Source organism: Rhopalosiphum maidis, chromosome 1, assembly GCF_003676215.2.
Source record: "Rhopalosiphum maidis isolate BTI-1 chromosome 1, ASM367621v3, whole genome shotgun sequence".
Taxonomy (NCBI): Eukaryota; Metazoa; Arthropoda; class Insecta; order Hemiptera; family Aphididae; genus Rhopalosiphum; species Rhopalosiphum maidis.
Window position 1 is genome coordinate 59,257,131 of NC_040877.1, and position 24,203 is coordinate 59,281,333.

A 24,203-nucleotide genomic window follows, 5' to 3' on the forward strand; every position below is an offset into this window, starting at 1 on the left:
CGGGCGAGTGGTGTCATAATATTGTAGTCGCGTTGTGTTATACGCGTACAGGAAGAGCGCTTCTTTTTTTTTTTTTTTTTTTTGTTACCGAATCATTTTCACGAAACTCGCTGTACCGCGAAACAATAATTATTTGCGTACGACCCGTGCGAACCGACGATACAGCTGACAGACAATAGGATTTTTCGTTGTTTTTTTGTTTTTATTTTGTCTTTTTTTTTTAATTTGACGGGGACGTGACGCGCGCTCGCGAAACAAACGAAAAATACGAAAAACTTTCTCGCTCCAGACATCAACCCGCCCCCCCTCCCCCCTCCCCACGCGCAGTGTTTTGTCCACCACCCGCACTCTAATTCCCAAAGAAAAATGCATAACGTAGTACTGTGTATGCTTATTAACCCGACGGCGAGACGATAATGCATTAGGTCGGTTCTAAAAATACGCTGCAGTGTACGTATTACCTATCGATAACGGACTAGGATGTATTACGATGTGATATACGTATCTTCCCAGACCGCGCAGGCATCGAACTGGCGCCAACACTCGGAAAGAACGAAAAAAAAAAAAAAAAAACATAGTCTCATGAATTATTTAATTATTGCAGCATGCGATACTCGGCGAGTTGGTCTATATTTATCGAGGAAAAATTAATTTTCTTTTTTCTTTCCCCCGTTGACATTTCAACATGGGACGCACGCCCTAATACTTCTGAGCGTACGGGAAGGAAGTTTTTTTCCAAACACGAGACATTTTTATTAGAGTTCAAATAATAGGTTTTACGTAATATACGAGTAAATTATACTTAAACAATACAAGCGCTTGAATCTTCAAACAGAGTCGATCGCTAATTTTTATTATGAAATCTTATTTCTATTCAAAACTTGGTCCCACCCATGTAAAGCTTAACGTACATTTTAACATAATTATGATGATATCCAATTATAATTATTTTACAAACATCCCAATATACATTGACATAATAAAGCTAATTCATGAAAACAAAAACAAAAACTGTGTCTTACAATAGAAACATCACATCACAGACAATAAATGCAAAAAATATAAGTCATATTGCGATCATTATAATCTTCTCGCTTGACGTATCCAAATAATTACCATAAATAAACTTTGAATCAGCTAAACTAATTTAAAACACAGACACCTCATCCTCACGACTGGACAAGATCAGCATTCAGCGTCCACACAACTCATACACTACTGATTTTTATCGAATATTACAAAGCCCAAAGAATCAGAGGAGGCTTAATATTTAACATAATCTCTGCGAACTTCTTACACAAAATCTTAAACATCTACACTCGTCTGCTCATTTCATGTATTCATTTATCTGAACTACATTATAATATTTGAGTTATCATTTAACTACACAACTACACCTTATCAATATTATGCTTCTTATTTCATATTTTCTAAATAAACTAAAAATTTAAATTAACATTATTAGGTATACATTAATAATAAAAATAATAATAATAATATAATTAAATTATAAATTCCTACGTTTATATTTACAAATTACATTGCTTAAATGTACATTGTTTTTTTTAAATACGTCCAGCAGTAAAATCGCTCATAATAACAGTTTATAAAATACAGAAAAATAAGATTTCATATTTCGGGTACTATACTGATATTTTAATACTTTATACGACCCCAACAGTTGGTTCACCGAATATTTTTACGACACACTGTCCAAAATCTTTCACTGACGTGAGCACAATTTTCTTATTATATTTTATGAAAAATAAAATATATTTTTATATAGATACCCAAAAACGTTATTATTATTATATATAAATTATTGTGTTATTTTTTGAATTCGAAAAGAAAAAACCTATTTTAAAATGCTTAGATTTTTCTTTAGCTTCAAGTAAAAATCGATTTGGTAGTATATTTTATAGTATACTTGCTGTGAAAACATGATAAAAAAACGTTTTGTAGAATACTACACAATATTTACATATGCATAGCGTTCTTATTTTTTTCATACTCGCATGAAGTACAATATAATTTAAATAATTCAATAATAGATTCTGTTTATCCAAATTATGTGTTACTTGTTAGTATTATACGTGTGCATATATATTATTACGTTTATTGTTATAGTTTATTCACTTGCAGTATAAAATTTATTATTTTAATGTTGGGTATTGTAAAATTTAATTCATATAGTATGAGCATTAAATATGCGAAGCCCTTGCTATACACATATATATATATATTTAGGTAAAATAAAATAATAATTTAATTTAGTATTTTATCCTTCCTATTAATTGATAAATATTTAGTTTAGTATGTATAGTTAATTATTTTCAAATAATGAATTTAATCGTGGTAATTTAAAAAAATAATAAAAGTTTGACCGTCACTTCAGAAAAAGTTGTAGACTATTTGGTAAAAAAAAATACATTAATAAAATTTAATTAGTTTGTTCGATTTCATCATAATTGATTTAAGTATTAAAAATTAAAATATGAAAGTATACCAGAATTAATTAATATTAATATATATATTATTTTTATAACTGTACAACCTATGTTAATCTTTAAACAAAGTAACTGATTTTAACCAAGTTAAGTAACTTTTTTTCTAATTAACTTGTAACTTTTCAAGTTAAAAAAAAAAAGTAACTTAAAACTTATCGTTAAAAAAATTATTTAAGTTAAACCTCTCTGTAAATATTGAACGATATCTTGGAAACCAAAGGCTATCATCATTTACACCAGCTAGATAGTAGTTCGCAATAAACATTATGTATTCTGCTGTAGAATAAAATTACACTGATTTGTGTATAGTTACAGAACAATAACAAATTAATTTACTCGTTAAAAGTCATCTTATAAAATGTAAAATATGATATCAATTAAATATGAATCATAATGACAACGGATGTTACATACTTCCTTGTTATTAATATTTATATCATATTATATTTTAATAATTCGTTAATTTATGTATTGACTTTTCAATGAAAAGTGTATTTAAAAAATGATTGAATGACTAGAGATTAGTAAATAATTATTGAACCTCATTAGTACGTAAGTTTTTTCTTAAAAGGTAGCAAAGTATTCATATTTTATGATATTGTAATAAATTAGAAATGTTTATGTCTGGTCCAATAGACATTCAAATATTCGGTGAAGATTAAAACGATATTTTTACAAATAATAGTTTGATATGCGTTTTCACTATGAAAAACGTTAATTAATTAATTTTTCTATTGTTATTATACGAATTAAAATTCGTCAATTGAAATGCGGAACAAATAGGATACAATAATACACAATTCACCAAAATATAAAAACTGTTTAATTTCCTATTATCTCTCCAAACGAGCTACTTATATTTTACCGTTTTAAAGTTCGGTGCATTTATGTATAAGGATAAAAATAATATGCTACATTACTATAGGTATACTATATTTTAAGGAGTAGCAGAAAAATGTGGGAAACGTAACTAACTTCTTCTTTAATTTTGTTGTAATCACTAATGTTAATTAATGTTTCTTAATGTTTGAAAAAAATGTCATGTATTTAAATGGATTAGAATGCATACAACATCTAAGACTATTGGAATTTTATAAAAATGTAAATAAATTAAATTTTATTTTAATATTTTAAGTAAAATTAAAAATAGCTATTTTTCAAATTTATTTATTTTATTTTTTTTTTTTTTAATAAACTGACAGTAAAACATTTACGTACTATAAATTGTATAGCGAATGATTATCCATATAGATAATATATGATTATATAATATTATACGTACGTAAATAATTGCATAAAAGACATAAATACAAACAAATGCAGCAAAAGTTATTAAATGTTCAGATCTACCTGTCACCTGTCACATCACACTCGCAGGACAGCACTGTCGCGAAATATAATATCTTCTATCATTGTATATCATTATACAATATCGTCTATTGTTTGGGTACCTAATACTATATAACCAATCCGTGTGCACGAGATATGTTGTGGCGCGCGATCGATCGACTTTCGTGGGAATATAATATTAATTATAATTTTCGTCCGAGTTGACGGCCGACACCGCCCTGTCAATAAAACGCAAATATAGAAATTTAATAAATTAATAATAGACGCGCACACTGCTCGATATACCCCGACCCGTCCTGCAAGGGTTAAGCGTCTCCGTTCGTCCGTCACTCGCCGTTTCTCCGTATCTCCACCACATATAATACACGTGGACGGTTGGGCGCGCGCGTGTGTGTTTAGTATAATGGAGACTTAATTATCGGGACGTACACGCACTCACGCACGAGGACACGCGGCGTCGGAAAAACGAAAAGGGCCTAAAAATGGTAATGGATTACGACGATGATTATAATAGCAATAATAATAATAATAATAATTTCGAGAGTCCGGCAAAATCCGAAAGACGAGTGGCGGAGGCGAGGGGTTATTGGATGAAAGGGCGGCGGCGGCGGCTGCGGCGACGAACGGTCCGGCAGAAATCCTTTTTATTGTTACCGGTCGGTGAAAGAGGGACACGCCACACCGAACGATATGATAAAAAGAGAATCTATTGTTGTGCGACGGCGGCAGGGGACTTTGGCCGCCGCGAGAGCCTTGTTTTAACATAATGTCCTGAGGAAACAAAAGAAAATAATATGTACATATAGGTATATAATATAATAATAATAATAATAATAATACGAACACGGAGCCCGAATATGTACTCGAAAAACGAATTTAATAGTAAAACATAATGTCTGGTATATACTATTATGAACTGCTGTTTATAAGTACCTATAAGAGTGCGTATTTTTGTTTAATTCTCTTGCATACACCTAACTCTGTAGGCTTTCTCACGTCTGCGAAACGGTGACGGGGGCGCTTCGAATTACGACTAATGAAAACAGTACGGTATTTTGTTTTTAATATTTATATATATATCAAAATCAATTCATAATATAATACGACGCACAGAATTCTGTATACGATGGGCTTCGATACTTCAAATGCAGATTGTTTTTTTTTAAATCTATAGAACATAATACTGTGTGAGCAGGGTCAACGTATAACTCTGAAGTTATATATATATATATATGCTATTCAGACACACACGTGATGTATTTAATTATTTCGCAAATCGTCGTCTATACGTCGACCCACGTCATTCGTAATAACGCGTATAAACACACTTGATATTGTTTTGGTTTTTAATTTTCGTCTGAATACCAAAAATCATACGTAAAGGTCGACTATTCCACTCTTGCGCGTTACAAATTATTATAATTTCAATAATGTACATCCGACAGCTGACATTTGACTCTAACCGTGCCAGTGATGTACAGTTTTATGCATTTTGGTGGACATCACATGGTGCCTGTTTTGTACAATGGAGCTTGCTAGCAGATGGTGCGGAAGCGTATAAAACAATTTTTATTCTTTACTCTTTGTCGGAATACTACGTACCTATATTATTATATTTAGGTGATATAAACTCTATCAAAAGAAGAAAAAAACGATTTTTAAGAAATGCAGCCCAGGAACAAAAACCGAATAATTCCTGTTCTTTGTTGACGCTATAATACTGTATTTAAAAGCATATTTATAACAACAACAAAAACTATTTCATACAAACAGTAGAAAACGCTGTTTTCTAAGACACAGTAATAAGGTAGCCAATTATATCGCTACTTCCGTTATGTTATTTATAGCATAAACGAATGTCATTTCTTATATTTTAGCGCTGTCCAATGGGTTTTTTAAAAAAAAAAAAAACACTAATTTAAGATACAAGTTTTTTTCAGGAAAAATCTAAATGGAAACATTTGTTTTTAAAATTATTCATAAAAACATAAATTAATATCTATACATAAAAAAAGTATAACAAGCAATTTTGATTAGTTATGCATAAATGACAGGTATATTAGTATTGGAAAAGCACCCAGTGCCACTCGATAGATTGAATAGGTAAATATCTATGCCAGTACCGTTTTGAAATCTCTCTAGGGGTTATCAGAGATTATGTGTCGCGAGAGTCGGTTAATAGTGGGTTTAAATGGTGAGATTACTTTGAGTGAACTTAAAGGTAGTATATGATTTATAGTGAATTAGGTAACCTTGGATTTTTGATTCACTGTGGAGATTACTATTTTTGATAAACCAAATAGTAAAACGATTTAACGATAAGATCTAATGACTGTAAGGCTTAAATTTTACTTAAGTTTGAAGATTTGGAAGTCTTATTTCTGGATAACATAGGACCAAAATATGATCTGATAAAACCTGTATATATTAATAGTTAATATTACTGGTGAATATCTTGGATCACGGAAGTTGACTGATTTTATTTATTAAATAAAGGTCTTACGTATTAGTGCAATGTAAATATTTTTTTTATTCCAATAATATCGAGTCGGTTCTGGACTGTCTGCTGGTAGAGCTTATCGATGTTAGAATAGTGTTGACCAAATGAACTGTATCCAAACTGACGAAATTTGAATCTTCATCGCAGTAAAAGTTTATGTTTGATGTATACTCTCTCCATAATTAGTAGAGTGTGCTTGCCACAAGGTAAACAAAATGGCTGAAGTATCTTTGGAATCTTCAGAGTTTAGAAAGATGGTTTAAACCACATTGAAACAAAACTGTAAGTATGAAAGTATTAATGTTTAAAAAAAAATCCTTATTAATGTATGTTAATGTATTATACACCTATATCGTAACTTATTATTATTATTATTTTCCACATATAATCGTAATAATAAATTAAATTTGAATTGCATAATATGTTATCCTATATATATATATAATATAAATATAACACAATCCTAGACTTTCATTGTTTTCAAATAATTTAGAGCAGAGCAATAAATAAATAATTATTAAAAAAAAAATTAAATAATATTTTAATGTTTTTCAATTTTGATATCAATTTTAATTTTTTTTTATTTATTTTTATTGCGATAAATAGTGTAAATTAAAAAAGGAAAGATATTGTTATAGGGACACCATATATTATCACAGTGTCTGAATTACAGCGTATATTCAAATATTCCGTAGCACCGACGCTTCTATTGGCGTTATAATATTTACACAATTTTATTATTTTAAACATGTATTTAATTTGATATAATACAACTGTTATTGTTCATCTGTGAAATTTACATATTAATTTATCAACCAAATTCCTAAAAACCATCGTAGGTGTTTGCTATAATTCAACGATACACAACAATATTCGTAACTGTACATACAAGTTGTTTAATTAAAATTTAATTTACACGAATAATTTTTATATTTTGTTATTAAAAAAAGTTTTAACAACAATAAATTCTTTTATATTACCTTATAAATCAATTTTATTATTAATAATAAATAATGATAATACCAGACCTTGTAAATTGTATTTCAATATTATACACATTATGCTACAAAATGGTTTTTTCTAAATTTTTCATCTTCATTCTTAATTAAACAGTATTTTTTTTAAATCAATTTAATAAAATTTGAAACAAATATTATTGAATTATTGAATATGATTCGAATTTATTGATATGTAATACGATACGAGTATTATCGATGTCTGACAAATATACATATTTTGTTTTTTATTTATATATTTAGGTTTCTCTATAACCCTTTTTTGCATTTTATCAATTGGCAAAACAAATTTTAATGTAAAAATTGTTTATTGTACTTAAATTATTTAAAAGCTTTAAAAATAATTATTTCGAATCGATTTTAATCGAGTATTTAATAGAAAAAAATACCATAATAATAAAATTAATTAAAAAACATTAACACTGCAGTAAAATCAAACGTATATATAAACACAATTAAATAATAATATTTATTTTTTCATTTTGGCTTTATATTTTAAAACATACTTCAAGTGTTTAAATTAAAAAAAATAAATCACTGTCTGGTTAAATTAAAGTTCTGTTTGAAATGTTGTATATACAAGTACGTCAATATTTATTCGTATAAAGAAAAAAAAAGGTTATATTATAATATATAAAAAATAATTATTTATGAAGATATAACAATATACATATAATATTATCATACCTAAGTATATTATATTATGTTTATATGGTTAAATGTATTTAAAGTTATTTTACGAAATATAAGGGACTTGATTTTTAAAACCGTAGACCGTATACCTTTATAATACATAAATAAATAAATAAATCTAAAAAGTAATAACATAACCAGATGATTTTTTTTACAATTTTCATCATTCTTATTACATTATTTTACCGTCTATGTATCGACCTAGCTGTGTTGGTAAAATATAGATAACATTATTATAACCGTTTATTGTTTGGTATCTTGATAAATTATATCTTAACTTAACTAAATTAAATAACTTATAACTAAATTATAATTATAATAAATGCATCCTGTGTGGCAGAATGTTTTTTAATATTTTCAATTTTCTAAACATAATTTCTATTGTTAATTTAGATTTAGAGTTTCAACATTGATCATCTTGAACTTGAGACTTTCATCTGTTCCTCTGCCATAGACTAGAAAATAAAGGAATAGACAAGGCAAACTTACATTGTTTTAGGGAAGACATCGTACATAGACTGTGTTTTGTTTTTTAGGGAAGTATATAACGTATGCGGTTTTTAGATATGTCATGTATAAAATAATGAAAATAATGGGTTCTTTAATCAGGCAATTTGTGATGAAAACTTATTAAACTAAATTCCCATATTATGGCGAGCATTGACAACTTATTCGTTTCTTCAATGTCTATAGTTGTGAAGTATACAGACAAACTTTAGGGTTATCCACTGCATAACCAAAAGAAAAATTATTGAGTTTGAAGTGGGTTCTTAGTTCATACGGAGGTACCACTAAGGGCAAACGTGAGCGGCCGGTTCGAAGATATAATTTTTATTATTATACCTTTCTATAATGACATTGATTCTTTAAAAATGACTAAAATTATGTAAGTTTATAATAAATTGCTTAAAATCAGTTTTGGCAGAAAAAGGAAATTTCAATTACTGTCAATTCATTGGTACATTGGTTAACCACAAAATTTAATAGATTAATAATTCCTCAGGTAAGGCGTCTCTTTTGGTTATTCTAAACTATTTATATATTTTCTTGCTAGTTCAATCGAATTCGGTGATATTAAACACATAGAAAACTACTAATAACATAATATTTTCTTTTCTTGATATGATTTAAAACAGTTACGACACTCATCACATTTTTGAATAAGAGGGTTTCCGAAAAACCGTAGATACCTACTGGCTTTTACGTGTGATGAGTGATGACTACTTCCGTTCGGTCCTTCTCCCGCGTACCACAGTGCCGCGGGCTTCCGTTTCCGACGATGCCGCGGGGCGGTCGACATCCGAAATTAACGAACCGCTGCTAAAGTGCTAAACGCAATGATTCAATTTCGATATCGCAAGCAAACGATTCTCGTTAGCAATTGTCGCGGCGGCAGTGGGAATAGGGTGGTGGTACTCTCCCGGCCTATTTGACGAATACACCGAGTTTCCGGTTCACGCGTGTACCGGGTGTAGACTGAAGATTCTCCGAACGAAAAGGGCGTAAACGGCGAACGAACCGATTAAAAACCCGAAATTCCCGTCCCACGACAATTCTACAGCTCATCCGGACCTTATACACGGCGGGGTGTGTACGTTTCGTCGCACGCCCCGATCAGCGCCGCGTGTGAAAGGTGAAAGACCGAAAATTATTCAAAACGGTTTTCCTATAGGTATTTAGGCACATCAATGAACGTTTAAACCAGTTAAAAACTTTGCAAAAAATTTGACCCATTTCTCGCCCGATTATAATCGTCGTTATCTATAACTGTTATAATTATAATATTCAATTATTCGTAAATTATATTGCTGTTTTTCTAAAGATGAAATCGCGTAATATTATTTGGGATAATACGATTGGAATGGATTTTTTTTTTTGTCTTATATCATTGGAACACTGCACAGTAGTTATTCAAGCGGACTCGTTTCATAGATATACGAGTATTACGTAGTACGTACGTATTATTATTGTATATATAGTATGTGCATAAAAAAAGGTTATAGTTTCCTGTTCAAATTTAAGTACATAATGTAAGGTTCAGCTTATAATATTATTATACTCAATATAATAAAATAAAATAAACGCTTTTTCTTATTCATTTTATTGGACGTGTGCACAACAGGGTTGCTCTACCAGGGGTGATGCTGTTGCCATATATGATGTTCCCCCCTCCCATTACCTTATTTTTCCTACCTATTAACATTTATTTATTTATTATTAAAATAAATATTCATCTTTTCAATATTTGTCCGTATTATTTTTAATTTTTCAAATATGTTAAGTTGATTAATAACAATAACACATAATATGATAAAGTAATGAAATCATATTTATAACAATCACGGAGAGGTTAACGCCCACATGTTACAAAAAATTAATAACATAGATATTATAAAAACTCCCTTTAAACACGATATGCTGCCATAATCAACAAATAAAATACGTAAGCAGACGCAAAAATATATATTTCATCAATGAAAAAACGATTGTTAATATGTGATCTGATAATAGACAAAAATTCATATCCTCCCACTTTTAAAAAAATGCTAAGCACGCCACTGCATATGCATATTTCATTCTGAAGTAACCTATCATAAAATAACAACTAGAAATCGAACTGAATCATAGAATTTCGATGTGTGACTTGCAAGTTTTTTGCTGTATCTTCTGATTTTTAATAGGTAATTGTATTTACCACCATGTTGTGAAGCTATCTAAACACAAAAAACGCGTTAATGTTATATAATCGTTTATTATAATTTAAAATATTACAATATTCACACCAACGCTGATTTGTATAACTAGGTATGTAAATTTCCACACCACCTTAACTTATGAAACGACAACGTCTGTCGTTTTAAAAGCATGAGGTATTACAGTCGGCGCGTTTTTTTTTATTGTGGTATCCCCGTTAAGGCCTAATCCACACAGTACAGTAGAGCGTTGACGTATTATCATCAATTGTATATGCATCACGCCGTCGCCATTTTAATAACGAAAACTATAATATCTTAATAATTAGCACTTTTATGTGTGCATATTGATATAACTTCAATTGTGTACGTATATTATTATACCGTCGTATTATGTACTCATTTGAACATTTGCACAACGTATTGCACTCCGCTGAATACGTACTGAGAATATTATTAACAGTCTCTACTGTACCTATAATTTGCTTACTACTAACAAAATCTTAAAATGGTAACAACCACCATGATTAGTCAAGTACTTGTAAAATATAGCTGTTTCGAAATTTGGGTGTGTGGAAGAAAAAATATTTTTAAGTTGTTACTCGTGAAAACTTTTAGAGGTGAACCAAATTATGAAACTGCTATAAAATATACATATACTGTAATTATTATTATAGACTAACTTATAACTAATGCTAAGTCTTGTTAAGTATATAATTAACTACAGAATAATTCTAAATACTGTTACCAATCTGCAATCACTAGGTCCCGATTGATATTTTGACGATAATAACGTTGTACAAACTTTCCATAATTTCGTTGACAATTGTATTTTTCAGATATTTACGATAATATGATCACTAAAATCTTAGGCTTTATTCTTGAAGTTTTAAACTTAAACGAAAAAAAAACCTGAACAAACTTAACTTAAAATTAAACGTAATACAATATTAAATAAAAATTATAATAAAAGAAAAATATTTTACGGTCAAAAACACCACGAAACTAACGCATAATACTAATAATTTATTCAAATAAACAATTATCTTAAGAATAATATATCTATTTTAGCCTAGCTGCTAGGTTACCCATACAAAATTATAATATTCATAGAAATTCATTGTAAATAATATTTATAGCCAAACTAGTTAAAAACACATTTACCTTTTATTTATTTTTTTTTTTTTGTTAATTACAATTGGCATCATAACTTATTCTTGTGTAGGATATCTACTTGTTTTAAACCAAATACCTATATATATTATACATATATAAGTTATGTACGAAAGTAAGTTATTTTTTATCATACTTCCAATTTTTTTTCCATCTAATAAACTAGCCACTAGCCCCAAATAAATTAGAGGTGACAGCAACGCCATCTAAATTCCCCACCTGTTACGAAAATTTCTAGCCATTATTTTCCACATTGACCGTATAAATTGTTTTCTATAGACTAATTAATTATCATCCTTTCACGATAAACACACGAAAAGCCTATTCTTTATACCATGATATATAGTTACACCACAATATACTGCAGCCATGGTAAAACATTATAATATTATGACCAAATTTTGAACAAACATAACCGTACTACTATACTTTTTGAATTTTACGTTTTCAATTTAAGTACTTTTTTCATTTTTTTTTTTTTTTTAATGTTTAAGGCAAATCAAAGAACTTTTCAAACGAGTACACGTCCTGTGCAACAATAATGCCATAATTGTACAGCAGTCATTACACTTTTCATACACTCTTACAAAAAATAATATAATAACTACCATAAGCAACAATGTTTAGTGAAAGAAGAAATCATCATTTTTTTTTCTTACAGAAGTATCATCAATACAAATAAAGAGTGTTTTCATAGAAAAAAAAACACTTTACTTAATGGCCGGTGGACAGAAACATTGTATGTTATGCATATTTGCAAATGGATACAAATTGACATTTCAAATTTTTAATTCACATAAAAATTATTTTAGTTATTGTAGTTTATTAATTTAATGTATAAGTCCAATAAGTAAAAAAAATGTCGTATTTAGAAAATTGTATATCGTATAAGTAAATTACAGATCAATTTTTTATCATCTTTAGTTTATTTCAAATTCGTTCGAGAGAAAAAATGTGCAAAGTGTAAACGCCATGTAATATATGTACATTGTAAACAGCAAGTATTCAGCCTGAGTTCCAACATGTACGCCGGAACACGATTAAGGTTTTCTTTTTCCGTTTAATGGTCCTCCATAAACTAGTTTAAAAAAAAATCCCCTTAAGACAAAAAGAGTTTGGCAGTCAACCGATTTTATAGTCCTATGTATTATATTGCACACACACATTTTCGTCCTAACATATATATGACTGTCAAACGCACGCACGTCACGCTCATTAGACGTTTGCCGAAATCGTCGCAATGGTTGTAAAAATCCGAGGGGGCCATGCGAAAAATAAAAATCAACGTCACGTGCGCGCGCGTGTGTGTGTACGTATGTGTGTGGTGAACATATTATTATTTTCGATAATAGACATTTTTGCGGCACGAGGCCCTTAAGAAATCGCATGTAAGTTTAAGTTATTCGGTTTAAGTTCGGCCATCGATCCTGAGCGGCTATATTAATATTATACAATATTATTATGTATAGGTACATTGGTGTCAAAGCGAAAATCGCCATCAGCCATGTACATTACACGTGTCTATACGTGCAATCGTAAAAATATGCCAAATTAATTGTTTAACTCAAAACAGGTATTATTACTTAAATAACAATATCACGAAATATACTCAGTGATGTTGTCTGGTTGACCGTCTCTGCTCAAAATCGGTTTTCATATATAACGACATATCATTCATTGCAATAATGACCCTCTGGCCTTTCGAAACCATTATATGTACAACAAAACGGTATTCACTTGCCCGTAATTCTTTTCAAATGATTACTAATACATAATAGTGTTTACTTCGAATATACTGCACATAGGTAAGTTATAATATATTGGTACACTTTTATACGGTCTTACTTTTTTTTCATTATAATTCGTGATATGGGTACCTTACATATTTAATTCAAAATTAAATAATTGTAGAGTTTTAAAATATGTAATTGTATGGCAAAAAATTAGTTTAAAATAGAAAAATAAATTACTGCAATATTACTATAGAAATTAGCAATATAGATGTATAATAAAATATCCTACTGTATAATACCTAGTATATACTATTTCTGCGTGGTGCATAAAGACATTTTGAACTCGAAGACGTTGATTTTGCCGCTCTTACGAATATTGGTTCGTGAATTCGTGATATTGACATTCGAGATTTTGAGGACCTCCCCCGAGCACTATATGAACATTTATTTTATCTTAGTGCGTAAATAATCATCGTGTGAGAACTCAATAATAGTTTTCCCAGAACGTATTTCTAAAATATTTACAATAGAACAATAAGTTATTTAAGGAAACGAACTATATAAGCACTCTGCACGAGACATTTTCCATACGTTGATATACGAACGACTATTTGCATTTAGTAAGCTATAATGCTTATATAATAAAGGGGAATTAATTACGGACCAAATCGCGTATGTATATACATACACCCCACAGGTATACATCATATTAATACGTATATATTATTATATATTATATTATAGGCACCTTGTACGTGGCATATCCCAACGCCAATTAGTATATAACGCGAATTGAAGTACACACCACCGTCATCGTCGTCGTCGTTGTCGTTGTCGTCGTCGTCGTCGTCATCGCGAGGTGCAATTACATCCGTTTACAACAGCCTACTGTGCATATTTATATATATATATATATAATATACGATTCATGAGAAGTCCCTTAACGCGGTACACTTCAATTAGCTTAAAATCGTTAATTCCACATTGTCACATAGCTATGTATTACGTATTATGCGTATAATACATTTAATATAATATGCCGTCGACAATTAATTTCCCGAAAACGTTGCAAAATACGCATAATATTATATTTTATATTATGTACCTGAAATCGGATTACACCCATATTATTATATGTACGTCGTAATAAGGATTTCTGTGCAAGACGGTGGCTTTTCCATTTACCTACACGGTTTTAATCGTCGTTCATTACATATCACAATATAAAAAATAATATTCGTAGATATTTGCGGTCTCAAATACATACAATATCAGATTAACATCCTTTTTGGGCTTTAGTCGCTTTAGGGAATCATCTAGAAACCCACCGGCGACCGCCTGCGTTATACATTGAAACGTTATACGTAAAGAATAGGTATAAAAACTGTATATTAAATATGTGCACGCGCATAAGTATAGCTTATATTAGGCTCTGTATATTTGAACTTTTTTGGAGGATAGAATGTACCTTAAAAAATAAATATACCTGTATCCTGCGAAACAGTATAATATGTTGTGCAAAAAGTTCAACTGTGATATTGTTTGACCATTTTTTAAAAGTTTTATTCATAAAATAATTTTTGCAGTGGACGGTAACAATATGCCTATAGTTATTCCTACAAACGATATTTTTCGTAGCTAAGAACCGAACTGAGAAGGCAAAGGAATAATATACCGTGTATGACGAAAACGATTATTGGTCGCTATTTATATTTTTATTTGTAAACATACAAAAAATATTAAAATGTTAAGTTTAAAGTATATTTTTTTTCATTTATAAATTGAAAGTTATAATTAGATATAGAGATTTTTAATATAAATATTTTTCGATATTGTTTGCCGTGAAGGTCACATAAAATTAAATAAAAATAAAATAAAATTATAGTTCTATCTGGGAACGAAGAATGTAGCGCACGTCTAAGTCTAAATAACACTTACAGTGGTAGTTTTGCCGACAGACAAAATAGGCAACCTATTATTGGGCATTATATTATTGAAGGCAGTGATTTTCAATAAAAATTATATTTTAAATTACTAGATTATATTGTACTGTTAAAATGATATTTTATTATTTTATTATTTCAAAGCGTATCGGCTAATTATTAATGTATTTGCAGGTTTTACTAAAAGACGTTCGTTGATTATCATTCGCTAAATACCTGTATTGTATTCGTAGTCACTTAGTTTTCGTGATTTATGATTTATAGTCCTACGTCCTAAACAATTATTAACTTTTTTTTCGTAAAAATGGTAGGCGCCTAAAAAATAACGTACTAAAAAAATTATTTATGGATACAAAAATTGTTTGAGAGGCAAAATAAGTCGCCAGAGTGCGGCAACAGTGTAAATCCGTATACGTATACACATATCCACATTGTATATCTATATAGAAGTATAAAGTATATACACCATACGTTCAGGAAAACAGTTTCCTCGTGGCTGTTCAATAAAATGAAATATTACCTTTAAAATATTCTATATACTGCCTAGTGCCTGTTATGTATGTGCGTTGCGCGGTGTAAAATCACTGGCGGCCGATAGTCTTGGAAAATCACACGTATGTGATGCAGTGAATACAATTGTGCTTGCATCGTCGCCGTAATGACAAAATTCAATTGACCAAACGACCGTATCGATTTCACAGCCACCGAAGTTTTTCTTCCGCCGGGCGTAATCCCTTTAAGCATTGCTCACCCGGCGCGCGTGCTACGGCACCTCTTGGGATTTACTCCGCGCCAATGCGGTACACATTATATATACACGCGCACGAATAAGGGTCATTTTATCATATGAGTCATATTATGTTAATTCAGCCACCGAACTTATATATATAAAAAAAAATAAAGCATTTCGCACAGCATCCACAAAGATAAACAACGTGCACGTAGTGTGTATATCATATATGTATATAATTACGGCGTGTTAAGCACACAATGATTGGTACGCGTTTTAGACGCGTATTCTGTTATCAAATATTAATTTCATCGATCAAACAGACGTAGAAAATAACGCGTACCTACGCGATATTCTATTTGTATACTATATAAGTACGCTATATTATGTACGTGTATTTCGGAATTTTATAAACGTCAAGTTTATTTTTCCTGCGCTTCACAAAAACCTATTGTGTTGATGAAATGTTTACACTCACTATTCATGTTTTATATATATATATACGTTGCTGAAAATGATCGCATAAATAATAGCACATATTATAATAAAGTTATTAATGTTCTTGCGCGCGTATACTGTCTGGTCGACAGCATAATACACGAAACATTCAATCCGGCCGAGTTATGAAAAAATATAAATACCTTCCTATTATGTAAAAGAACAAAAAAAAAAATCGTATTAATTTTTAACTTTATCATTACAAATCCATTGTGTAGCCCTCCTCTCCACGGCCACGTCCATACTCGTGTTACCCATCGCCGTACCAACACGAGTGCGTACACTATCCATCGAGACAGATAGCAAACATAATTATCGTTTCGCACGTGGGAATTTCGTAATGAAATAATGTATAATGATGAGTTATTAACGAAGGTATATGTTTGTTTTTCAACGGACTGCGAGCAGACATGCGTTTTTTTGTTTTCAGAAAACAATAGTGTATATTGTACGCGTTGTGTTTGAGTAATGAGTACACTATAGGTAGCAATTTTGTATAGTATTAGTAGTTGTGAACTGTGATGATAATGGTAGTGAGTAGTGGTGATGGTCATAGTCGACTGAGACGATAAGCGTTTTGTGTTCAAAATATAACAGCCAATAGATATAGTACATACTATGCAAAAACGGATGAAAAATAGGAACGAAAACGAATAGAAAATGATTTTGTAAAAAACTTCGAACCTATAGCTATTCGCGTCTATCTATTGCGGTCTTGGCGACGGGCGGGCGGACGGAATAAGTGCTCTGTCATATAATAAAATAATATACATATAAATACATATATAATATGCTATATGTACAATATGTATGCATAATGCGAACGCTGCCGCCGCGGAAATCGCCGAGCGGAAGCGCGCACCGGAAGCTCGAGCGCGTAATAAAAACAGGCGCGGGAATTCGATTGTGCGGCGTGTGTATATATTATAGCCGACACACAGAAGAACACGAAGAGAGAGAGAGAGAGAGAGAGAGAGCGAGTGGATGAGAGAACGAGAACGAGAGAGAACGGGACGGAAAGTTTTTTATTTTTTATTTTTTATTTTATTCTTACACACAGCAGCGTGCAGCAACCATCATCGTGAGCTCTTACCCCGATAGACGAGTGCGCTCATATAAACCGCTCTCTGCTCCGTAAATTGCACCGCCTGCGGCCGCTCCAGTGATGCATCGAAACTTTTAAAACATTCCTCTCTTTGTACGCGTGTACATCTATATATATATATATACGACCCCAAAAAGTGTGCGGGGTACCTGCCGCCGCGCCGAGTTCGAGTCCACGCAGGACTCTTTTATTATTGGAATTAATTCAGAGATGTACGCGGGCGTGTTTATACATATATATATATATATATATAATAGGTACGTATTCGTTCGCGCCGACAGGTTTTACACGCCGAATTATTGTCCTCCGCCGCTACGCCCCCTCCACCCGTCGGACCGCGGGTGAGGCTAAAAGTTGGCGTAAAATTACACCCCGAGCGTGAGCAGTACATTTATACCTGTATATATATGTACACGGTGCGCGTCTATATATAGCTCGTTAACGTCTTCTGCCCCGGTGGTGGTGCAGCAACGGCGGCAGCAGTGAGAAAAGCAGTCCTCTTCTTCTTCGTCAAAGTTTTTCCGGGCGGTTTTACGATCCGCGCGCACGGGTCCCTCGTTATATCACGCAATAATATGTATATACACACCGAAATCCGGTGGCGGAGAGACCCGGTCGTTTACGCAAATTGGCGTAGTTCCGCGCCGTCGTCGGCGGGTGGGCGGGAGCGGGAGGCGGCGGACGATGAGGTCCGCGAAAATTACGAGGACGTTCGTTCGTTTTACGGCTATGTACGGCGGCGGTGACGATTGCGTGCGCGCACGTCTACCGAAAATCCTACCCCCCCAGTGGTTAAAAACCGTTCGGGAGAAGTACCCACTGTATACACTCGTGCTTATATTCGGTCTCCGGCGAACAAATAATTAAAATAATAATGAAACTAGTTTTTGAATAAACGGCTGCAAAGGGGTGAAACGTTGAGGCGCTACTGCACATATTATACAGTGTACGGCGTTTTGTGCAGTAGGTATACATCACGTTGGAAATCATTACGTGTCATCGCGTAAACACATTGCATATATGACGTATATGTACGTCTTGAGAGCGGCGGCACTGCGCATAATGCTTACGTGTTTTTATTGTGTTTATTTGTCGATATTATTAACATGCGAAAGGAGCCGGACAAATGTTATTTGTTTGAAACCGCAAATCTCCTATGTCCACTACTGACGCACACACGCAATCGTTAAACCCGCGAGCAGTGGTGAATATTTTATAATTGCATAACGAGTATAATAATAATATTGCATTTATTTGCTTGTACTATTTGTGCGTTTATTGATACGACCGAAACCGAATTCTATATAAATGACGAGTACCGAGCAACGGCGATGTGCACAACTCGCAATTTACACGGCTTATAATTAATATATTCGTTAGACGCTCTTGCCCGCGCGAGACTTTTATTTAAAAAAAATAAAAAATCGTGATTTACTTATATAATATATATATATATATATATTATTTGTTGGTTGAAACAATATATTTTGTGGAAAATTTCATTTATTGTATGTATATATATAGATAGACAAAATTGTTACTATTTTTGTGATAGCCATCGTGCATGACGTTATTACTTATTATATTTCAGGTCGTATGTTTGTCCGAGCAATACTTTATAAAAATAAAATCATACATTTTTTTGACTTATTATAAGTCGTTAAAGTGGTGATGACCATAATTTTTCGGTTTTAAAGTAGGTATAATAACGAACACACACGTGCAACGTATGTATTTTTTGTCTTTTCGCCAAATATAATGCAGCGTGTTATTTCTTCGAGTAATGATTTATGCATACTTTTTGTTTTCGTCCTACAATCATATTTATTTATAATGTATAATATTATATATATATATATATATATATATATATACATATATAAACCACCGGCAAAAACTTATTGTCTCTCTATATAGACGCCCATCATCTTATCCGCTTTCGTTTAAAAATAATCATTTTTTTATTTCATTTCTTTTCAGTACACTCCGTCCCATGAATATTTTAAATTTAAAAGAGCATATTTTAAGTGCACATATAATAACGACGTTTCGCATGTAAATGCATATTTTATCGTGCACATTTCGGGTTATTTTTTTTAAAGCCGCACATATAAATCCGTATCCCGCTTGCTGTGTATAATAATAATAATAATAATAATATATTCAGCTTTTTTTTCGTTTGTTTGTTGTACAGAGCCGCTATTCGTGGCGTACACTGTACATATTTTACGCGTGTTATTAATACGTACGTACAAATATTTAAGCAGTTTTCCGAATATTTTATGGAAATAATAAATAAATAGTCGATACAAACGGTTTTCGACACGTGCCGTCCACGATAGGTTTAAGATAAACTGTACGACGAAAAATTATATATTTCGACACGGATGTCGGAAATAAATTTCTCCGCGCATTTTATATGATAATAATAATAATGTGAGGGGTGGCGTGTGTATTATGTATTCGATATTATTATTGCGGTATCGTTGCAGTAAGTATAGTACTATATAACTATATAGTACGCTGCGATTCGACGAAAATACACAAAAAGTTATGTATTGCTATACACGTCATGCGGTTCCAATTATCCCTCGGGAACGAAAACCCAAAAAGGTCGGAGGGGAGAGGTAACCAGCAAATTCGAGTTTTCCACCGTTATATTATTTAAAATTAAAAGTGGACGTTGACGTCAACGATGACGACGACGACTGAGAATCGCTTCGGAATAATTTCGCTTAATGCGAATGTCACGTATAAAATCATATATACGAAAACCTTTGGTGTGTGTGTGTGTGCATATATACATACATATACACACATCAGTACTCGGCTGAGGAGGGTGCGGATATAGCACTTAACCTCTGCGCACGTTCATTGCGAAATTTCTCGCGGGTACGGGGTGCGTATATGTGCAGTCTACGGGGTGCGATTACGGTTTGTTCCCGCTCTGCAGAGGGTTGGCCGGCGACTGAGATGGAGCAAGGTCAAGCACGCTCGTGTGTATATGTGTGTGTGTTTGCCGACCCGAACGTGCGTCACGGTCGGTCACGGTGAAGTACGTCGTCAAAGCACAGACTTGTATTATAAGAATAAGTGTTAGGAAAAAAATTGTGTAACTGCACTCGAGACTCGAAGAGAGAGAGAGAGAGAGAGACCGACGTGGATTATTATTTCCGTTCGATTTAATTGTGTATAGAGTTCGCAATACGCGCCACTGCTTACGTATACACCTGCTACGTGTATATAATGCATAATATATTAAATTGTTAATAATAAATTGTGTATACTCGTATAAACAAGACTGTCGTCGCTAATGTTTTATTAGTTGAGCGATTAAAATATGAATTTCGTCTCAACAGTTATTTTTTATTTATTAATTATTATATCGCATGACCTCACGATTTTGACTATTAATGGAGTCGTACCTTAGGATTTGGAATATGACTGCGTTAATCGAACTAAAACATTGTATTTGTTTATTTTACATTAATTGTATAGTACCTAGGTATATGATACGTAGCGTGTTTGCAATTGCTGATAGGTATAAAAATTGTTCAAAAACGCTTCTTCTTGAGGAGGACCGCAGGGATTTTTTTCAGACATAATATATATGCAACTGCTGCAAAAATCAATTTTTAATTGTCCCCAAAGTTGTAAATAATTTGAGGATATTATATGGTTAGAATAGGTGTCTTGTATCTTTAATTGTGATTATTTAAGTTCATCACCCCCAACCCTTCTCGGGAAAACGATTAATTCAATGATAAACGACGTACGACGTTGATATTGAAACAAAAATAAGGTTGTCCATTACACCGTATCAAATAATATACATACATGCAGTGAGTGCATGATACTGAGGACGAATAATATGTACCTACTAACCTACCGTTGGGCTAGGTACGACCTAACGTTTATGTGTAAATGGCGAAAATCGATGTGAAAACCGCACGACGTTCGAATGAATCGTGACTCGCGTGCGTGGATAATATAATGGTAATATACCCGTGTAGCGCACGTGCCGCGTGTATTATAATAAATATTTTGTTAACTGTCCGTCGACACGGGTATTAATTATATTACGTTTAAATTATTTCCTAAAATATGTTTTGTTTGACTCGTACTACGCGGCTTGCTCGCGTGCATCCGCCTACGACCTTCGAACTGCATGCGTGCGTAACGGAGGTATGGAGGATCCGTTTATAGTAGTAAATACGACGGTTTTCTCAACGTTCGAACGCGGTAAAATAAATAAAAAAAACAATAATAAAATGGTCTTCGGGTGCGGAATATCACTTCGTGTACCTATAATAGTACACGTATACTGCAGACATATAGTGCATACAGATTTCACCGTTGAGACGAAATTATTTGCACTCGCTATCCTGAAACAATTAAAAACATAATATATCTGTGTACGTAATAATGAGACGAAGACTTACGTGCAAAGTGCGCGATTAAATCGTTACATTCTCGTCACTATAATTATACATTGTGCCTCGTACAGCGGCTGCAGACTCAGCGTTTCGACAGCCATCTCGAAGAAACACGATTTTTGGTTCGATAAATGCTATATTTTGATTTCGATTTCTCACTCATGATTTTTACACATTAAACGTTTATAACGCATTGGGGGAAAAAAGGTGAAATAATATGAAAAAAACATTTTTGGTGACGCATCCCTCCCATTCAATCAAATGGGCCTGGTTACGCTTACATTTATGCAGTTTATATAATAGTATATAGATTACAATTACTTATGGCTTAAATTGTTGAAATAATATACTAATTATAACTACCTACACGCTATGATAATAAAAAATAATTAAATTTACAAACATATAATACACACATATGGTGTACAGTGACAGTAGCCATCAAGTTATCTTCATGGCGACAGTCGCCTTAAACAATTATTATCACGACATTAGCTGTCACAGTTGCAACTATCACATTTTACTATTATCCCGTAGATCCGGATTTAGAGTATGTAAAAAAAAAGTACTACCATTTACCTTGGTATATCAAATCTGTTTATTACCATTTTGTGTTACATGTATTGTATACATCCTTATAGGTACTATACTATATAATATGTACCTATCATATATGTTTATATCGCATCCGTTACGCGTTCTAATCCGTTTCGTGAAATGGATATAGGAATTTCATCCAGTTCACGAAACGGAGCTTAATTTTTTACGTATCGCGTAATTACACAATGTGGATAACTTTTCATGGAACGAACACCGATATTCAGTAGAAACCAGCAATAAAAATTACAATAATTATGCATTCTAGAAAACTATTAGGTAACTTTATATTGTAAACAAAATAATAATAATAATATCAAATAAATAAATAACAGGTAAGGTTACCTAACTTAACCATGTAATTTATTATTTGTGTGAACGCAGGGTAATATTATGACAACAGCTATACAATTTTAGATTTTATGTAAATCAGACGCTTTTTTAACAATTACAACCATGAAAACCTTGTCATCCTTTTGTTAAAGCCGCTATTTCCCATATAAGGGACTTAATTCTTTTGCTTTATTAACCTCTGGTGTGTTAATAAAATTGTAGCATTGTAACCTTACGTGTTTAGTTCCAATAAAGCAATTTAGCCCATTCTTTTGTTTTGTTTTCGTGACAATGATATTCGCAGAGTGATGGCAGAGAGAATCCTCCTTAGGAATTGGATCTAAAACACAATCCTCGACATTAAATTTTTCACATCTTTCTCTGGGTGAAGTTAAAATAATAATTCAAGACATAATCTATACTAAAACTAACAGCTACGTTAGTAAAAAATCAAAATGATAATATTTTTCAACTTATAAGATGAAAATTATAATTTAAATTATTTATTTTCTTCAAACTTAAAGTCAAGTATTGTGTTCACACAACTACACATATTTTTAATACATTCGTTTGGCTGGTCGTGACCAAATATATAAAATACAGATCAAAAATTATATTCAATTATTGTAATGAATTGCAACCCTATACAAAAAAATCATATTAGTTATTCGTGAGCCAACTAATCCCTGTGTGATCCCCTCTTTAAAATGCAAAATTTATAGATTTGGCTTCAAGGTACATACCTGGGTATAGAATTCTGAATTACCAGCTGTGTACCAAATTTCAAACTCATGACTGCAAATAGACTTAACTGTGAAACGATCAAACATCAAACATTGATTTTTATTATTATTGGCAGTATATTGTGAAGTGTATAATATTATAATGAAATAATT